Source organism: Chelonia mydas, chromosome 11 (assembly GCF_015237465.2).
Source record: "Chelonia mydas isolate rCheMyd1 chromosome 11, rCheMyd1.pri.v2, whole genome shotgun sequence".
NCBI classification, from domain to species: domain Eukaryota; kingdom Metazoa; phylum Chordata; order Testudines; family Cheloniidae; genus Chelonia; species Chelonia mydas.
Genome location: NC_051251.2, coordinates 75,132,450 through 75,150,108, shown reverse-complemented (window position 1 = coordinate 75,150,108; position 17,659 = coordinate 75,132,450). Strand labels below are relative to the sequence as shown.

The window sequence follows — 17,659 nt, the reverse complement described above, 5'->3', positions numbered from 1 at the left end:
CTGTCTGTCTGGGGAGAGGCAGAAAGAGGGGGAGAGAACCTCCCAAAGGAGATTTCATTTGCAAACAGCCCCCAGGGATCCCCTTGCTCTCAGACCGGGCAGGGCCTTCTCCAGAGCCATCTCCAGTGTGTTTGGCAAGGTCCCAGCAATGGAGCTCCCAGCCCTTCCCTTGTGGGAGACTGTTCCCCAGGCTGACAGTCTCTGAGCTGGGCCAGACCCTGTGAGCTGCTGAGCATGGAAATCAATGGGAAACGAGGGAGCCCTGGGCATCCTCTGACATGGGACTTTGTGACTTTGATGTGGGGAATGGTTTCCCAGGAGAAGTCCGGACTCCTGGGTTCTGTTCCTTCTCTCGCCTGGGCGGAAGTGTGGCCTGGGATGGCAGGAGGGGGCTGCTTGTCCAAAGTGATGGATGGTCTTTGTGACTGACCCCACTGCTCTAAGAGGAGGACACTCCCCGGGCATTGCAGCACCAGGGATGACAAGGAGGAACGCTGGGAGCAGATCATGCAATGAACTCCTGCCAGTGTGTGTAGCTTGCACTCCCTGCACCCCTGTGGGGGTGAGGGGGGGAGAAGTTGCTCTGGCTGGGGCAGGGATGGGGTGGGACTGAAAAGGCCCGTTAGTGAGAGGCTGCCTTGACCCCAGACTCACGCCCGCTCCCCGCTTGGGTCCAGGATGGCCAGTCTCCTGAGGATGTTCAGGAAGAAGGCTTTGCAGGTGGCCCCAGAGCCTGAAGGAAGCAGCCACCATCTTCTCCAGGAGCAGAGCAGCCCCTCCGTCCCCGCTGGTGGGGAAGGAGCCAGGAGGTGGAAGTGCCCAGCCTTCTGGCGGAGGAAACCCGCTCCCGGCGCAGTCGGCAGCCAGGCCCCAGTGGAGTTGGGCCAGGATGCGGCTGGGCAGGCAGGACCCAGCCCAGGAGCGGAGCCGAGCAGGGTGGCTCTGGGGCTTGTTGTGTGGGCAGCAGCGGCCCCAGGAGCCCAGCCCTGATTCCCAGCAGGAGGCATCGTCCTGCCCAGGCACCGAGGACCTTCCAGCCTCCCCAGGGCAGGAGGTGGAGGATCCCCGTTCCAGCACCAGCAGCTCGGCCCGCGCCCCGTGGGACAGCAGCAGTGCCTGGGACTCGGGCAGCAGCCAGGCCGATGGACGCCGGGTGAGGCGCTGCGCTCAAGGAGGGGTGAGGTAGGGGCTGTGAACACCCTGGGCCCAGGAGCTCTACCAGTGCTAATGGGGGAGGGGTCCCCAACCCAGGTGTCTGGCCTGAGCCACGCAAACCCCGCAGTCACACAGCTGCCCCTGTGGCAAGGGGAGCTGGGGGGCAGGGGCAGCGGGAGCTGCTGCCACTTTGGTCCCTGATGCTCTGGGGGTGGGGGACAGGCACCTCCCAGAGAGTCCGGGGGGGGCCGGGCTCTTTGCTGTGGGCTCCTGAAGCTGTCGGGGGCTGAAGGCCCATCCCTGAGAGGGGGGAGTGTGGGACCCAATCTGCCCTGGGTCTCTGAGGTGGGAAGGGGGGACATTAACCCTGCTCTCCCTATCATGCCCCTGTTAGCAGGCATCACCCTGTCCCCTTCTCTCCCTGGTGCAGGGACCCCCAGGGACTCAGAGGACAAGGAGGAGGAGGAATGGGTGGACTTGGCCACAGAGGAGGCTGCTCTCGAGGACATCCGAGAGCAGCTCCAGGGCAGAGAAATGGTACAAATGTTCCCCAGCTGGGTTGGAACCAAGATTGTCCTGCCCTTTCCCAGCATCCCCACCCCCTGCACAGGGTCTTGTCCCTGATGATCCACCACCCCTCATGGGGATTTTTCTCCTCTGTGCTCTGGGACCCCCAAGATGGAGGGGTTTGTCACACACCAGCGGGGGTCTCCTCCTCCCACAGGCACTGTCCCAGTTCCTGACCCTGCTTGTGTAGGAGTCATGGGTGATTTGGACAATGGGTGGGTCCCCACTATCCTCCATGGAGGCCTGAGCCCAGGAGCTGGTGTGGCTGGGGCAGGAGGTCCCTGGCTAACTGGCTCTCTCTCCCCAAACCCCACTCCTGGTAGGTGCAGGATGAGGCCCAGCAGCTCACGTTCCTACACGCCATCCACCCCGCGTGTCTCGCTGCACAGCAGAGAGGGCAGGACACACTGGAGCCGCACTGCTGCAAGGCGGCTGTGGTGGAGAGGATTGTGGTGAGCGAGACACGGCGCCCGGCAGCTGGATGGAGGAGAGAGGAGAGAGACATGGGACCGGCAGGGGCCTTCCCGGGCCAATGGATGAGGCTTGGTGGTGCTGGAGGGGACAGCAGAGGGCAGGGATTGCTGAGGCTGAGGACTGGGGAGAAGAGAAGGGAGAAGTTCTGAGATTGGTCACTAGTGGACAGTGGGGGAGTCGTGGGGCTGGAGGGGCAGCTGAGGCTGGGGGGACAAGGAATCACGTTCCCAGCTTGGTAGTCAGGATGGTGTTGGATGGGGGTTTTGACAGGGAGGAGGGAAGAAGGGGAAGGGGACCGAGCTGGGCAGGAATCCTGGGAGGGGACCAAGTTGGAGGGGCAGGAGGGAATCGGGGGAGCGGGAGGCAGGTGGGGGGATCCTGCTGGCTGTGTGGGGTGCTGGCTGTGTAATCTCTGCACTAGGAAGTGTCTGTGGGGCCCGAATCTTACACGCTCCTTTGTCTCCTTTGGGTCTCACAGGAGCTCACTGCGGAGCTGCCTGATGACTCTGCACCCAGCGCCGTCCTCGCCAACTCCCTGATCTCTGTGGGCAACCTCAGGTACCGAGACCCCTCCCCCCAGCCGGCTCCCCTAACCCCGGTGCTGCTCAGGGTGGCTCCTGGGTGGCTCCTCTTAGCAGAGATGGTGGGAAGGTTCCCTCTCTCCTGGCTGGGCTGTTCTTTTCACTCCAGTAACATTACACGGGCCTTGGGGCGAGGCTCACTCCCAGGGTCAGATACAGGAGGGGCAGCAGTTGTCACGGAGTCTCCGGGCGATGCTCTGGAACTGCTCCCCATGAAGCCAGTCAGGACTCTGGGGAAGTCTCCTTTCTGTGAGCAGCCTGTCTTCAGGACACACAGCTCACACAGCTTCCACCTTCCTGGGTCTGACCTCGGAGCATTCAGCACCCTCTGCCCCTCCGTGCGCTTCCCATAGCGAGTTCTCTCAGGTGGGGTTCCTGGGGAAGCCAGAGGGTCCAGCCCCCCAACTTCGCAGTCAGATGTGACTCTCAGCCAGCCAGTAAAACAGAGGTTTATTTGATGACAGGAACATGGTCTAAAACAGAGCTTGCAGGTGCTGGGTCCATTTTGGGGGGCAGTGAGCCAGACAACCATGTCTGCACTTCACTCCATGTCCCAGCCAGCCCCAAACTGAAACTCCCCCCAGCCCCTCCTCCTCTGGGCTTTGTTCCTTTCCCGGGCCAGGAGGTCACCGGATTCCTTTGTTCTCCAACCTTTAGCTCTCACTTTGCAGGGGGGAAGGGCCCAGGCCATCAGTTGCCAGGAAACAGGGTGTCAGCCATTGTCTGTGTCCAGACCCCTGCACACACCTGCCCTCTAGGGCTCTGCAGTGATCATACACCCTTACCCCACCACCTAGATACTTAAGAACATCCTAGGGGAAACTGAGGCACCCCCACACTATTCAGAGGAAACATTAAGAACAGTCCCACTTCGTCACAGCAGGGTCCAAGGAACAGGCACTATTCCTGCCCTGAGACCCACCTCCTGCGATCTGCCCTGCATGCCATCTTCACCCTGGGCACGGAGAAGGACCCCACCCAAGTCCAGGAAGATCATCCTCCTACTTCTCCGTGCCAGGAGCAGGAGTGCCCTCTGGTCCCCGCTCCCTTGATTCGCTGGAGCTCTAGAGATAGGGGTGGGGTGTGTAGAGATGAAACAAGCTGCAAGGTTGGATCCTTCCCTCCAGGGGTGATGACGTTACCCCTCCCTGGGGGAAACTTTCCTTCCTTCCTTCCACATGCCGTGTTTTGCCCAGCAGCCCAGCTTCTATCCATAGCAGCTTGGCTGTTCCACACTCTGCTGCCTACGAGGCCCTCCGCAGAGACCTGCTCAGGTCATGGATTGAAGAGCCAGCTGTCATCCCGCCATGAATCCTTGCTAATTGCCAGGAGTGGGATGTGAATGAGAGAGGCCAGAACATGTGTTTGGAGGTCTCACCAGTGCTTCCCAGAGACCCCTCTTCCCATCCTGTGGCAGATGTAGCCCCAGTTTCCCTAACGCTGACCCATGGCTCTCCCTTGCTTTGCAGGCTCTGCAAAAGGTCTTGCCAGAGCTCCTGGATGCCATGCTGGGGAACCTGCTGGCAGAGTCCCCAGACACCAACAGGCTCCACTACATCTTGGAGGTGAGCCCCATGAGGAGAGGTGCGGGTGGGGGGCAATTTACCTTAACTCTTAGGAGGACTGCTAAGAAGAGCCTGAAAGATCCATTTTCCAGTCTGTCCTCCTAGCTGGGCCCCCAGTGGGCATCCTTGGTCGGGGCAGTCGGTGCAATGCAGTGTCAGAACCTTCCTCCTTGAAGGACAGAGGAAGGAGCTGGGACTTCAGGCCAGAGCTCTGCCTGGTTCTGTTGAGCACTAACCACAGGGCCCCTGGCTGGCTTGAGGAGTGAGAGTCTGACACACACACACACACACACGCTGCCATGAGGTCCAGGAGATGGTCCTCAGAGAAGAGGCACAGGCTCCTTCTTAGAGAAACAGGAGGACCCCAGGGAATCAGCCCTTCTCTGCAATGGGCCCTGAGATTCCGGGGGGGATTGTCCTCACAGTCACTCCCTTCATCCAACCAAAGACTTGAGCTACGGGGAGGGGCAAGGGGTCAGTCTCCTTTCTGGTGAGCTGTCCAGGAATCAGGAGTTCAGGGAGGATGGGACCAGCCCTGACACCGAACATTGTCCCAATCTAGAGAGACAATGACAATTTATGATCTGCAGGATACAAGCATCGTCCTGGGTGCAACAATCCCCTTCTAAAGCTCTGCGATCAATGACTCAGATATTCCCCCCAAGCACAATGTCTCAGCCCCCTGGGGATGGGGAGGGGTCCTTTGCACAGCTCATGCACCTACCCATTGATCCTGACCTGTCTCCTTCCTCCACAGCACGTCAACTTCTGGATCGTGTCCAGGGTGTCACAGGAGAGAGCCAGGGCCATTAGGAGCAGCACGGCCCTGCTCAGATTCACCATCACCCTCCCTGAGTTTGACATAAGTGACCTCTGACTCCAGGCATAGGCGGGCTGGCTCCGGTGGGCTGTAGGATCTGCTGTTGCAGGGGCTGTGGGTTAGGAGTGTTCCTCTTGGGGAGGCAGAGTCAGAGCAGGGAATGAGCTAGGCTTGAGTCAAGTTCTTCTTTTCCTGGTTGGTGGTGACCCTGGGCCTTTAAGGGGTCCATGCTCCAGCCCCTGCCTCCAACCAGGTTGTGCCTGGCCTTGGTCCCTTCTTGGCATCCTGGAGCAGCTCTAGGCTCCCTTGGAGGCAAAGAAGATGAAGGGTCTCGCTCTAGCTTCTCTCCCCCAGCATCTCCTGCAGAGGGGCTGAGGAGAAGGAGACTCCTGGCCCAGGGGGGACTGGGAGCTGACAGGAAAATGCTGATGGAGTCCCCTCTCCTCTCCCTTCCATTAGAACTCAGCAGAGTTCCCTAGGATGGGTCACCATGTGACACAGCTGGCTCTGTTTGTCAGTGACCCAGCCAAGGACATCAGCCGGCAGGCCAGGGCGGGGATTTACCGGCTGTACCAGCTGCTGCTGCACCAGGGGGGTAAGGAACCCAGCTGGGAAATGGGACCCCAGCCAGTTTCTCTCAGACTGACCCCAGCTGGAGGATGCGTCTCTCTCTGTCTCTTTCTCTGCTTTTCTCCACCCCCTGCAATTCTATTGGACCAGGGATGGAGCGAGGACTCTGCCACTGTGCAGCCACCAATGGGATTGGAAGGACAGAGACACTGCAACCAGAATGACAAACGTGTGTGTGTGTCTATCTCCCCCAGGGCTGACCATCCATGGGGCAGAAGGTCTGTGGTGCTGGGACTGGGACCAGGACAGCAGGCTCCTGGGCTACAGGAACACAGCCCGGGTGAGGGAGGTAAGGACACTCTGCCAGGGCATGGCACGGCTCAGGGAGTGGGGCTGGCTGGGTGGGTTCCCTGAGTAGCTGCCTCCTGGAGACAGCACAAGAGCCCACTCCTCATTTCCAGCTCAGAGTTCCCTATCCAGCCCCCAGTGTGGGACGCTGATACTAAAGGTCCCACCTTGAACCTCGCTAGTTGCCGTGATTTGTGTGTCTGACACGGATCCATTGCTACGTGACATAAGGAGAATCCCTGGGTGGGGCAGTTAATGAAGGATTATGGCTCTGGGTATCTCTCCGCTCCTTGTCCCCCTCAGACGCCATGTGAGAGAGCCTGTGAGCTTGTCCACCTTCCCACAAGCTGAATTGCTGCCCCAGAACAAAGGGTTCACAGGAGTGTCTGTGTGGTGGGGACTGGGACCTGAGTCTCCTTGTCCATGTCATCTTGCAGTTTGGATTCCCCTTGGAAGAAGCCCAGGAGCTGCAGACGCCAGACCCAGCCACTAGGAAAATCACTCAGTTGGGGGGAATAGACCTTAGGTCTGTCAGCTCCAAGCCCCCCGCCCATGCCTCAGTCACTGAGGTGCTGGAGATCTCTCTGCGGGAGCAGTGCAGGTCCCCTGTCATCGCTGTGAGCTGCACAGCAGGGCTTCCAGCTCCCAAGCACGGAGAGCCGTTTCCAGCCCAGCCCCTGCCGTAAATTGCCCTCCAGAAAGATCCACTACAGGCTTTGCATGCCTAAGTGCCGGCCACCCTTTACTAAGGGGGCTTCGCTGAGCCAGGGGCCCCTGAAAGCCTCCAGGGAATGAGCTGCCCCGGCTGCAGCACCCCTGCCGCTGCCCCTGGGCCACTAGAGGCTGATGCCGTCCCAGCCCCACAACGTGGAGCCTGGCTCTGGGCAACCCGCTAAGGCCTTGTGTCCTCTTGGTTTCAGGTCTTCGGAAAGTTCTTCTCGGAGGGGCAGAGAAGATTCTTCCTCCGGGCGGCAGTGCTGGCCACCCACGACCCCCTGCTGCGTGTCAGCCAGGCTGGGCTGGTCCTGGCCTCCTCCCTCCTGGGGGAAGCCCAGCAGCTGATAGGGGACATGGTGAGCAGATGGGGGGATTAGACTCAGGAGATTGGGGCAGGGCCTGGGGCCTCATCCCCATCCTATCGCCATTCGCTGGCCTGGCAGCAAGGAGCCTGGTGGGGAATGAGAGTCAGAGCAGGTGCTCCTGGGAAGGGGGATGAATTCACCTCCATGAGCAGGAGGGAGCCAGCTTGTCCCCGGAGCAGCTCCAACCCAGCGCTTTAGCCAGGCTACTTAATGACAAGCGTTACCTCATCCTGGGCTTATGTTCTTAGGACACAGCGCTATCACTCCTGGGAAGGGCAGGAGAGTCCCTAAGTGCCCTCTGCGAGCCTTTCCTGCCTAAGCCACAGGGCCGCACCCAGTTCCCAGGTGCCTCGTGTCTATGTCACCCAAGCCACCATCACTGGCAGCCTGGGAGGCCAAAGACTGACAGGTGATGGCAACTGACCAGGCAGGGCTGAGGCACATGGGCAGGGGAAGCTGGTCCTGCTGCTGGCAGGGCTGGACCCGCTTTAGAGAGAACAGGAGGATTCAGTCAGCAGGGGCTGCCGACCTGCCCCATTCACCAGGGCTGCCATCCTCCGGCTTCAGCATTATCACTGGGGTGACTTGGGGAAAGGTCTCAACCTTCCCACATCCCACTTCACTGCTGCCAGAATCCCTTCTGCCCCCCGCCACCCTGCTAGAGCCCCCTCCCTGCCCTACTTGGGCGGGGGTGGTGGGGGAGAGGGTTCTGAGAACTTGAGCGGTGGCCCCAGGTGGGTTGGGGGTGGAACAGCTGTCAGGGGCACTGAGGGGGATGTGTCAGGAGCTCGCCCAACAAGGAGGGGGGTTGGCACTGGAGGTCACTAGAGAGGACAAGACGACTCCATCCTGGGGGTCAGGAGGGCGAATCCATCCCTCAGAAGTGGGCAGGTGCTGGGTGGAAATGCTGCTGGTTCCATGTGCTGTTAATCCCCCCTAGTTCCTGCGGGGGGCGTCAGTCTCTGACAGGTTCCCGTTCCCTTGCAGCAGGAGGACGTCACGGCCAACGTGATGCGCCAGCTCCGCATCATCCGGCCCTTGCGCCAGGTGCCTGAGGCGCTGCAGGGCCTGTGCCTCTGAGGATGCCGGCAACTCCCGCTCCCTGCTGCAGATACTGCTCTGGTCCCTGCAAATGGGGAGCTAGTGGAAGGGGAATGGAGTCCCCCGGAACTGACAGAAACTCCTGTGTAGGAAGGTCCTTCCCTCTGCCCCCAAAACGCCTTCATCTGGAGCAGGAGCTCTTCCACTCACTCCCTTTCCCCTCCCCCCTTTCCTTGGCCTGACCCCCATCCCATTCCCCCTGCTCCCAGACAGAGCTCTGTGTCAGGGCTACAGCCCACCTGCCCAACTGAAGCTCAGAAAGCTCCACTTTTGAGGGGGTGGGGATGGGACAGAGGCTCAGGGCTAGCTTCACCTCCTGCCCTTTATTCTCCCCTTGGTCCTTCTACGGGGTCTCTGAGTGGGAAATGAATAGGAGTCTCCTCTCCAGGCCCTGGGATCTGTCACAGCCTCCCAGATGGGCACAGCCTGCAGCTGAGCCACCTCAGGGAGCAGTGGGGACAGGTCACCCCGTCCTAGCAAACCAAGCAGTGCTGGGTCTCAAAGAGGCTTAGATGGAAGACCCTGCTTCTTCGTGGAGGTGAGAGCCATTTACTTCTTGGGCCATCGGGGTCTCTTGGTGGGGGGGGAGGGAATGGGATTCCTGGTGCATAGCCTGGCTGGGAGCTTCCCCTGGCCCTGGATCCCAGCCCTGAGACAGAGGCATCTCCATCAATGTTCCACCCTTGTTTTGTTCCTAGGTAGGAGCTCCCCAGAGATGTCCTCGACCCTGGACTCCTGAGAGCATTTCTGGCAGGAGGCTCCAGCCCCTCAGGCATGAAGAGAGCACCATGCCACTCTCCAGCTCCACTTCCCACAGCAGGACAAATGAACCCTTCAGCTCCCAGAGTCCCAACTCTTTGACCTCCTTCTGATCAGCAGGGGGGTTTCTCCAGCCCCCTCACCACACCTGTCAGCCTCTGCATGATGATGAGTCTCAATGTCAGAGTCACCAGAACAAGCAAAACTCCAGTTGCAGCCAGTGGGGCCTGTGTGTACTCGGCCCCTCTGGAAACCAGCTCTGAAATGGGAAGCAAGGACCCCAGTCCAGTAACAGCAGGACTGGGCAGAGCAGGCCTGTAACAGGGTGCTTTCCCCTGGGCTGCACAGTCTGGGGCCTAGTCAAACTGATTACAGAATGAGCCCTACCTGAGAGGGACCATGTACCTCCCCTTAAAGAGCCAGACTTCAGATAAAACCCAGCTGGGCTATGAACAGGAATGAGAATGAGGTAGGAAGTTCAGAGCAGCAAGGAAAGCCTAGAGGGGAACTTGAGAAGAGAGGTAGGAAGTTTCCCAGGGAAAACTGCAGCAGAGAGAAAGAAGCAGACCTAGCTGTTGGGTAGAGGGCCCTGGGCTGGTGCCACTGTCAGAGTGAGACTGGGTTCCCCTACCGGCCCCAAAGAAGGGGGCGTCCACGCACCCAAAGAGGGTTACCAAGCCCAGCAAGGGGGCTTCAGACTGAGCAAGAGCCCCAGCGAGGGCAGAAGGACTTCTTTCCGTGGGAAGACATCTTTGGACTTTTAGTGTGAGGCAAGCTGGGTCCCGGAAGGATGGACTGAAGGTGGTGACCGGCCAGAGGCTGAGTTACCAGGCTGAGAAACTGCCGTGGTGCTTGAGCGACCATCGATGGGGGACACTAGCCCAGCGAGAGGGCTGTGATTCCTTGCCTGGCCACCAGGGGGCATGTAACGATGAGTAGATTCGTTTACGATCGGCATAATGGGCCGGATTGAATTCCCCCTGTCATCCCTGAGGGCTGATGGAAGTCTTGGTTGCTGAAGGAAGGTCTCTCCCCCGAAGCGGGAGTGTCGAGAGACCGAGCTGGTCACTGGATTTCACACTTCAGTTCCAGGGGCTCATTAAGCAACCAAAGCAGGTCTAGGGGTCTCTCCAGCAGCTCCTAGAAAACCAATAGAAGCAGAAGGAAGTGCAATCAGATCGACAGCTGGCAATCTTCATGGAGCAGCAGACCTGTCAGAGATCCTGCAAAGGGAAATCAACTTAGGGTCTGCTACGGCAATGGACGAAAAAAGAGCAGACAAGGAGAGCATGCCTGGGCTGTGCTGAGAAGGTGAGCCCCGGAGAGCAGGGCATGAGAAAGTGTACAAGCATGGCCTAATGCCAAGATGGGGACGAAAGTTCTCTGTATCAAAAGACGGCCTGCTTAGGAACTTGCTGAGTGGCAAAAGGAGGGGCCAGGGCCCCAAGAAGGTAGAGAGAAAGGAGAAGGTGAACTCTGGCACAAACACACGTGAGGTGGAGGTGGCAGGGATGGCCGTGGACCTTGCAGACCCTCAGCCAGCACACCCTGTCGGCTGCTGCAGGGAGGTGAAGGATGAAGTGGTTGGCACAGAGATGAAGCAGGCTGAAGTAGGGACAAACACAAGGGTGGAACAGGCCATGGTGGGTCCTCAGGCCCTGACGGAAAAGGTCCTGGGGGATGCAGCAGCAGTAGCAAAAAGGCTACAGAAGAAGCTGGTGGCTTCAGAACAGGCTCTGCAAGCAGCTGTTGATAGGAATGAGTGGCTGCAGGAAGAGCATTGGGACACTGCAGTAGAGAAGGATTGCGTCAATTCTGGTGAGTGAGCTGGCAGGGGAGCTGGAGACGCTGAGCGCCCCGGGCTGTATAAAGGTGCAGCAGGTGACAGTGACGAGATGGCGAGGGATGAAGCTTGGACAAGAGTAGAACTTGCCCCTAGTTTGGACCAGATTTTAGGGAAGAGGGTGTATAACAGGGTGTATAACAGTGTATAACAGGGCTTTGGCCTGTGGGCTGCAAAACCTGGAGCTAGGCCAAATGGATGATAAAGTGAGCCCCACCTGAGGGGAAACCAGGGAAAACCGCAGCAAAAGAACACGAGCAGACCTAGCTGTTCGGTACAGGACCAGAACCTAGAGTCCAGGGTAGTACCAGGTTCTCCCACTGTTCCGAAGGAAGGGGACCTACAAGGCCATAGAAAGGGTTACCAAGCCCAGCAAGGGCAGGCCAAGCCAAAGTCAGGCTGAGGAAGAGCCCCCACAAGGGCGGAAGGCCTTGTTTCTGTTTTGGACAGACATTTTTGGACTTTTAGTTTGCGATGGGTGCGACCCAGAAAGGAGTGGACTAAAGGACGGTCACCTGGCTGGAGAGCTGAGTTGCCAGCCAAGAAACTGCCAGAGCGACTATCGGCGGGGGTGCTAGCCCAGCGAGAAAGCTGTGACACGAGGCCTGGCCAGGACCTAGCGGTGAGAGAACTCTGTTACAAGCCCACTTCCATTAGGGAAACAGCCTGGTATTGGAGAGTGGTGGGGAGATGGGAAGGGCTGCTGAGGCTGGAGTGGGGAATAAGCTGTGGGGCTGGGAGGGGATTAGAGACGGGGCCCAGCTTATGGGTGGGATCCTGCTGGCTGTGTCTGGAGCAATGTGTAGCCTCTTCTATGGGAAGTGCCCATGGGTCAGTGGGGCCTGAATCTCTCATGCTCCTTTGTTTTCTTTGGGCATGACAGGAGATGTCTGAGGAGCTGCCCTTAGACTCTGTGCCCAGCGCAATCGTCTACAACTCATGGTGTCCATGTGCAACCTCAGGTTCCAGGACCCTCCCGCCTGGATCCCCTAACCCCAGTGCTGCTCAGGACCAGAGGCAGGAGTCACCTCCCACCAGTGGCTGTTCCCCTCCTTTGGCAGGGCGGGTGGGAACAGTCCCTCTCTCCTGGCTGGGGGTTGATTTGAGTCCAGCAGTGTCAGGATGGCTATGGGAGAGGATGGCTGGAGGGGTCATACAGCAGGGTCCGGTGATGAGAGCAGGGAACAGGTTGTATTGCAGCCCTGCCACCGAGTGGTAGCCTGACATTGGCCAGTCACTGTCCCGCCTGGTGCCTCACTTTCTCCACCTCTGAAGTGGGGATAATCCTGACCCACATTTAGAAAGTGTTGGATCCTCTGCTCTTGCTTCCCAAATTCCTGCCCTCCGTGCCCCCCACAGGCCTCTGCCCTGTTCCTCCAACTTCCATGCCCATGTGAGTGCCTATGTCACCCCGCAACTGCAAGGTCTCACGCACAGTCCGCTGCCAGGAAACTGAAGCCACCCCTAGATCCGGAACAGGAATCGCAGTTCCTGTGCACTGCCCTGCATGGAGTGTTGCCCAGGGGCATGGGGAAGGCCAACACTCACATCCGGGTAGATCATCAACCTACTCCCCTGTCCGAGGAGCAGGAAGGCCTCTGGTCCTTGCTCTCTTCTGTAGCTGGAGCTGCTGAGGAGGGCAGAGATGGGAATAGGCCACAGTATTAATAAAGTGTCAGGGGGAGACTCCCCCTCTGTGGGAGTTTGTTACCCCTCTGTGGGGAATCCCTGGGGAAGCCCAGCTCCCATCCCTAGCAGCTTGGCTGTTCCCTCCTCTGCTGTGTAGCAGGCCCTCTGCAGAGAACTGCTCTGGGCAAGGACGGCAGACCCAGCTGTCATCCTGGCAGGGGTAGCCTCAGGTTCCATAGCCCTGACCCCTCCACTGGCAGGCTCTGAACAAGGCCTGCGCAGAGAACAGGGACGCCAGGCTGAAGATTTCAGCCTGCTGACAGCAACCCCCAGCACAGACAAAGTCCAGCACATCTTGTAGGTGAGCATAATGGGGAGGGGCAGCAGGAAGTTTACCGTAACCCTGGCGAGGCCTGGAAATGAGAGACTGGATGATCTACGTTTCCATTGTGTCCTGATACCTGAGAGCCCATTGGGCCACCCTTGGTCAGGGCAGTCAGCGCAGTGCAGTGTTGGGGCCCTTCCTCGTTCAGGGACACAGGGAAGGTGCAGATGCTTTAGGACAGGGCTCTGCCTGGTTCTGTTGAGCACTAGATCCAAGGCCCCAGGCCAGCTTGGGGAGTGAGAGCATCAGACCCTGGCGAGGTGCAGGAGAAGGTCCTCAGAGAAAAGCCCTGGCTGGTTCCTAGGAAGCTGCTGAGATTCACAAGGAGGGAATCGGCCCTTCTCTCCCATGGGCACAGAGCATTGTAAGGAGCAGGGGGTGTCCTTTGTCCAACAGAGACTTGTCCTAGGTCTCACCCACAAACCTGGGAGAGAGCTGGGAACTTGACTGGGTCCCACCCCAGAACTTCTTCTCCCCTCCCCACTTGGCCATTTTGCTCTGGGTTTATGAGCATGAAACAAACAGGAACTTCTTCTCCCTCTTTGAGGTTCTGCTCAGGACACCCCGAACCGTCAGCCCCTGTTACCCCACTGCCTCAGGAGGTGAGAGCTCTGCTGTTGCCAAGCTGTGTCGGGTGCCAGACACGCCAGCTGCTCCGCCTTGCCCGCAAACTCTGCCAGATTAAAACTTGCCTTGCAGGAAACAGTCAGTGAACCCCAGTTCCCCAGAGACATCCCCCTACTGTGTCCAGTCCCCTTACTGGACACTCACAGAAATGAGTAGGTTTGCTGCCTCCAAAGAGACAGGGCACATCTCAGCCTGTTAGGTTAGCTGGAGACTCACACCTCACTTGAACACACAGCACCGGGATGGTTTGGGACGCACAGTAACAAAGAACAGAGATTTCAGTGATACTAAGCAAGAGAAAGAGACAAGTTTGGTTACAAAAAAAACCAAAACGCTTTGTAGTGACTAAAACTGAATCTTAGCAAGTCACAATCTTTGCCTCAGCAGTTTCCTGACTAACATCAAGTTACCAGCATCTCCAGCCCTCAGGGTCAGGGGACCCAATGTTCCCACAATCAAAGGATGCTGTTCCCTACGTGATGGACTTTTGTACAATTTCTCCAATGCCCTTTTCTGCTCTCCATCTCTGCTCCCTCCAGCAAGACACACCAGTCCCTTGGCTCCCGGAGTCCTGGTTGCCTGCTCTTCAAGGGCTGAGGGGTAGTGCTTTACTGCCCCCGCCCCCACCCCAGCTGCTTTTGCTATGGGAATCTCCCTAGAGCAGAGGAGAAATCTCCTCTTCTCTTAGAATCAGTCCCAGCAGTAATTACACCCACCCTGGCCTCAGCTCAGCTACTTTCCTTGCCTGGGATCAGGGACCACTTGTGAATTCCTTGGCGTGTGGGTGTAGTGGGGACAGAGGCTGCAGCTCCAGCAGTTTCCACTGGAGGACACCACCCTGTCTTTCTATGGTCTGACTAGGGCTCACCATCCATCCTGGAGCTGAACAGCAGATGGGAGCTCATAGATTGTCCTTGGTGGCCCATGTCCCTGTGTGTGATGGAGCTGTGTGCCAGAGAGGGCCAGGAGCAGATGCACCACGCATGGCCAGGAACGGGCTAAACAGCCTGTCACGCTAGGTGAGTAAAACCCTGGCCACATACAGACACCATGGGCATCCATGGGGACTGAATCTGGGCCCTTCACTACCAAGAGCACAACTCACTCCAACTTGAGTCATGACAGTGGTGACCCCCGCCAGCCTCCCTGAGGTGGGCCAGTATTATCCCTCTTAGCTGGGGCAGAGGGATGGAAAGCAACAGGCTGCGAGGTCACCCACAACGTCACTGACAGAGGCAGGACGGAAGCACGGTACTGAGACCAGTCCAGCTCCAACCATGAGACCACACCCACATCCAAAGCCAGAGAACCCAGGAGCCCGGACTCTGACAGCCAGGCTGTAAATGACAAGACCAACCTCCCTCCCATTCAGGAAGCCATAGAAGGGACCATCTGCTGAGCCCCCCTCTGCAGTGCCACTGTCAGAGACCATTGCTAGTGGGTACCAAGTGACTGAGCAGGAAGCTCCTGGAGAGACTCCTAGAGGCTTCCCAGTCATGTTTCACTGTGACCCTCTGGGAGCCATGCAAAGAGTGAAGCATTGAAGAGACTCTCCTACTCTAACAAAGAGTTTCTGTTCTCCTAGATCGTCAGCCAGTGAGGCCAGCTTGCAGAATGTGGAAGAGCCATTTGGCAATGCGTTGGAGGATTCACCATGTAGGTGGCAGCAGCTGCAATGGCTAGAGTCCCCATGGGCCAAGCCTCCACTCCTGACACTCTGGGCTAACCTCCCACTGCTCTCAGTGGGGCTTTGGCTTTACCTGCGGGGCCGGCATGCCCAGACAGAGGACTCAGGTATTTCCATCAGGCTGCTCAATGGCAAACGCAGCCATCCACAGAAGTGAAGAATGGAAGGGAAAGAGCAGAGCTGGACCATCAAGCTGCTGCAATCAAATGACCACAGCTGGGGAGAGAAGAGGGAGAACTCAAAGTGGCTGGTGGCTCTAGAGAGGAAAAGCAGTTTGGGAGCCAGGAGAGTAGAAATAAAGAGTTAATGACGAATACTGCGGGCTTTGTCTTGTGTTAGTGAAGGGTTTAAAATGGGTCTCTTTACTATCACAGTAACCTTTAAAATAGCTGGGTATGATGAAAGGGCAGGTCTATAAAGGGAAGAGGTCACTCTAGGAGCTTGAAGTCTCAGATTCTGTCACTATTGCATGCTTCTGCTAGCTGATCTGAACCCAACAAATCCCTCAGCTGGTAGCAGTAGCCAGCTCTTGTCCCCTATTTCTGGACTAGCCACCGGGAAAAGGAACCGATACATGTGGTCAAGGTCACAGAGAGGCATGGGGGTCACTTGCAGAGTTGTCTGTTAATGCGGCTCTTGTGGGGGAGCACAGCAGGGCACTGTGGACTCAGGGGCGCCATTTCAGATTGGGGCAATTTATCCATGATTCCAGGGTGTCACCGTGCGTAAGTGGGTCACAACTGAGAATACTGAATTCAGGACAAACTGCTGAGAAATAAGGCAGATACACCCCAAAACTGGTGGCTATTCTTCCATGAGATATACCAAACCAGCAAGAAAAGTAAACTTCTGTCTCACCACACTGGCTAACAAGAAGTCAGAAATGCAGCCTCCTTAGGTATTCCAGTCCTGAACTCAACACCCAGACAATAGACTTAATGATGAGTGGTTATATAAAACCAATTTCACCAAACAAAAGGGTTCTTCTGATCCTAAAGGACCAACCATATACCCATGTCAATATATAACTCAGGTCTTACCCACTGATCACGTTGTTGCCAATCCTTTAGTATCTAATAGCTAAAGGTTTATTTATAAAAAGAAAGAATACATACAATAATTGCAAGTTATTTTGTAGCAGTGATGGAATAAACTGCTGGCTTGTTAAGTCTCTGGTTGCTTCCAAATCATTGGAAGGACCCGACTCTCTTGGTTAGAATGCTCCCATTAGTATAAATCCATAGTCCAGAGGTTTGAGCGGGAAAGAGGCAAAATGGAGATGTTTCCAGGGCCTTTTAGAGTTTCTGCCATGTGGAGGGAAACCCATTGTTTCAAACAAAGCCCTCAGCACAGTTAGTGGAAAATCACAAGTAACAAGATGGGGTTTGGAGTCACATGAGCAAGTCACATGCCCATGCATGTTTCACTAAGTCATATCAGAAGCCATTACCCTTACTTTAGTTAGAACATTCACAGGAAAGTCCATTACGTGTAGATCAGCGTCTTCCATAGTCCATTGTGAGTTAAGTGTACCTTGATGAGCCATTTAACTTGAATAGTCCATTCAAGATGTGCAGGCTAAATACCTTGTGGGTGTTACCACAGGAGCAAACATAGTTAATATTCATAACTTCAGATACAAAAATGATACATGCATGCAAATAGCATAACGATGTTAAGCAAATCATAATCTTTCCATAGACACCTTACTTGACATACTTTGTACAAGAGTTGTTGCAATTATATAACAGTGGTAGCAATAACGATCTACATGGTCATATTTTAATAAGATAACATCACACAGGGGGTATTTAGGCACCTGAAAACTCTAGTTTTTTGGAAGATAACTTAGTAATTAGCTGACACATGAGTGCTGTATCTAATTCCTATATAAAAGAAAGAAAATTATATAACTAGTAGACCTACTGAGCTCTAATACTAACGTGTTCTGACACCTTGTGGCAAGTCACTTAAGCAGGGACACTGGTTAAAATTTTAATATATAGTCTTACTTTGTTACTAACACTGCAGAGAGAGAGAGACCCCATCAGGAATCATGGGTTCTATCCCAGCTCTGGGAGGAGACTGCGGTCTAGTGGGCAACAGTGGGGGACAGATACATCTGGGTTATATATAAGAACATCAGAATGGCCATACTGGATCAAACCAATGGTCCATCTAGCCCAGTATTCTGTCTTCTGACAGTAGCCAATGCCAGGTGCCCCAGAGGGAATGAAGAGAGCAGGTAATCATCAAGTGATCCATCCCCTGTTGCCTATTCCCAGCTTCTGGCAGAAAGAGGTTTAGGGACACCCAGAGTATGGGGTCACATCCCTGACCATCCTGGCTAATAGCCATTGGTGGTCCTATTCTCCATGAATTTATGCAGTTCTTCTTTGAACCCTGTTATAGTTTTGGCCTTCACAACATCCCCTGGCAAAGAGTTCCACAGATTGACTGTGAAGA

General features: G+C 56.3%; 1 long non-coding RNA gene across 1 annotated transcript; it reads left to right on the top strand.

Annotated features, from left to right (window-relative positions):
- The first annotated feature begins 9,457 nt into the window (after window positions 1-9,457).
- LOC122462499 lies at window positions 9,458-15,950 on the top strand. Its single transcript, XR_006285061.1, has 3 exons — window positions 9,458-11,487; window positions 14,368-14,525; window positions 15,092-15,950. It is a non-coding gene; the product is annotated as an uncharacterized LOC122462499 (long non-coding RNA).
- Window positions 15,951-17,659: the final 1,709 nt, after the last annotated feature.